Source organism: Calliopsis andreniformis, chromosome 1, assembly GCF_051401765.1.
Source record: "Calliopsis andreniformis isolate RMS-2024a chromosome 1, iyCalAndr_principal, whole genome shotgun sequence".
Classification (NCBI taxonomy): Eukaryota; Metazoa; Arthropoda; class Insecta; order Hymenoptera; family Andrenidae; genus Calliopsis; species Calliopsis andreniformis.
This window is the reverse complement of record NC_135062.1, coordinates 12261925-12264938: the sequence shown is the minus strand read 5'-3', so window position 1 is coordinate 12264938 and position 3014 is coordinate 12261925.

Genomic DNA, 3014 nt, shown 5'->3' with positions numbered 1-3014 from the left:
CACAGTGTCTGACTGGTGTTTCTTATTTTAGCCGTGCGTACGGCACTTGAGTTCATCTAACGATCCACAATTGAATTCTCTATACGTAAATTAATCGGTCCAGCCAAGGAGTCCTTTCTTTCGAGTACCAACTACCATGCATCTCTAGCGTAAAGGCGTGTATCTATGAGGTATATACGTATATCAGTGAATTCTGTTGAATCGCAAATATATCAATCGCTGTGTACCCAGAAGATGAGGCAAGAGGGAAGTGTAAATATGTATAATAAAACGTTTCCGACGTAAGCGCACAGATCGGTAAACAAAGGTATTCAATCGATAAGCGACACTAGTAGAATAGCGATTTGTATCATTCGTCTAAGCGCTTGACCAAAATGTTTATCGTTTAACTCGTTCGTTTCTCCGATTCGTCTTTGATTCTTTGATTCGGTAATCCATTCTAGTCTTGAACGGTGATAACATAGTCTTAGTTTAAGCGTTAGGTCCGTGGTTCCTAATCTTTTTCATCATCGAACACCCGTCATTCTCCTGCGAATGCAACAGGTTCTATTCCAAATATCTGTAATAATAGACGAAGTACAGGATAGACTAATCACCCAGTGTAACTTTTTGACACATCGCTGTTGCAACTCTATCGATGCTAAGAATTGAGATTCGAGAACTGGGAACTTGGGCTCGTTCCCTCGACTCTAATCAGATTCAATGATTTAGATTCTTCGGAAGAGTGGTGCTTCAGCTGGTGTAACAGAAATTTCCATGAGGCGATAGGTTCATCTTATATTTCGTCTTTACTACGGCAGTTACGAACTCCTAGTCCTCGTCTGAGGGCGATTTGAATCGTTGAGTTTTCGAGAATCGTGTATCACGAGCTCGAGACGACTCTTTTACTTTCTCCGTGAAAAAAAAGGAAAAGAAGGGTATAGTGTCGCGGCGGGACATTGTAGAATATACAATAAACGATCTCGTTCTCATTAAGCTACGCCATTGACATGTGATTAAACTCGTGCACTGGAGTGCATCGTCTCTTAATCCTGAAGGACACGCACGGTAGCAGCGTACATGGGAATTTTCTTTTTACGATATGTATGTAAATAATAATGATTCTCGTTCGACAACCGTATAGATAACTTCCAATAATAATGCTTCGGTAGCGTTAATCCATTACGCAAGCCTCGTGTGAGGTCAGAGGTCTGTACACGAAGAAAAAATGTCGAGGGTTTGCTGATTAGAGATCTAAGACATGGGAGGACTGCTGTTCTAAAACAGTAGATGTTATTGCGCTATTACTACAGAGAAGCTCGAGGAAATAGAACGCGTATCAGTTGGTATAATTGCAAATGAAATTATTAGACGGGTGTCGGAAGGGAGATCGTTCCTCTAAGATGATCGCAAAAGTAACGATATCGAGCGTAGCTATCTTGAATTACTTGAACGACACGTAATTCGCAAAGGACCAAAGCAAATAGAACATTCACGTATGTAACTTCATTGGCGTTGTAACGAAAAATGTGATCGCGTTTATCATAACTGTGTAGGAAATCTGTGGGATTCGTGTAATATCGCAATAACTGTCGGACCATTCAACGAGTGTATACCACAAACAGCAAAACAAGATTGACCCTTTATTTAGAACGTTAAAGAAGTCGTGCAGGATTCCTTGTTTTTTAAGGAATAGACGTCACGCCCTGGACTATTTTCCAAGGGTCGAATAAAGGGTTAAAACATTTTGGCCTGTTCACGACCGAACTGTATCCATACCCATTAAACGGTACTGACTGTGAAAAACCTAGTTAAAAGAAGCAAAAAAATACTAGTAGTTCGCGAAAGTTGTTGACTCAATATCAAACCAATTTACGAAAACGTTTACGTAGATTATAGTGGAATACAATCGCGCACGTACGAGAACAATTAATAATTCTCCAAAGTAAACTTTAATGGATTCAGTGATATTATACTTCATATGTTACGAACGAGCGTACTTTGCTACTTTTTTTGTAAATACCTTACTGAGAATACAAAAACCAACATATATATACGTGTATACATACATAATATCAAGTTTGTCACAGTTTCTCGTGAACGTTCGAAAATAATACTTCAACTTCTGTTCTAATTAATTCTTCCTTTTAAAAACCAAGTCAGAATCCATTATCTTTCAAAGTTCTAATTATGTCTATTGCATTGTCATTTTACGAATCAAATACTTCTAAAAGGTATTCTTATTGCTCATACGAAGGGAGAAAAATACAGTTACAGTCTTTACTCGCTATAGTATCGTGATTCGTTACAAGCACGAGCTTATAGAATGTATTTGTTTTATCGGAGCTAAGACTGAAGGAGAATAACAGTAATTCTACGAAGTGTAGTAGATAGCGACGAGCTTAAAGCGAGTAAATACTGTATACTCAGACACATCGTGTATCACCAGTGGAATCACGGAATAAACGAATGATAGCATGATCGATGAAATCTGAGTTGTGCGTGCTCAATAATCTGAATCGAAAGCCTAACTATTCGTTGCTAATCAATCTGTCTACGAACGTCCACGATCAAGCTGAATTGTTGAACAGTCTGACGCGTTCTTTTTTGTTCTTCTTGGCCGAATTAAATTATTTTAATTACAACTTTTTACATACGATTCGTGATGAAAAAGGGTTGTAAATGGAAAGATACTTACACGAGAAAATCATTGTGATAATTACTATGGATCAGACATGCACGAATTCTTATTTACGATCCCACTTGCAATACAGATTACAGAATATTTATTGGCAACATTTTATACAGGGTGTTTGGTAAATCGTAGAACAATCGATAAGGTGGTGAGATTCATAAAAAAAGAAGGTTTAAGTTAAATGAATTTAATACAATATTTAAAAGATAGTATTTATTGAAAGTGTCCACGTTGTAGTAAACACAGTTGTACTCTGACACAAATAATATTATTCTATATTTTTTAGTCACTTTCGTAGATTACACGATTTACCCAACAGCTTGTATTTTTTCCTTGATTT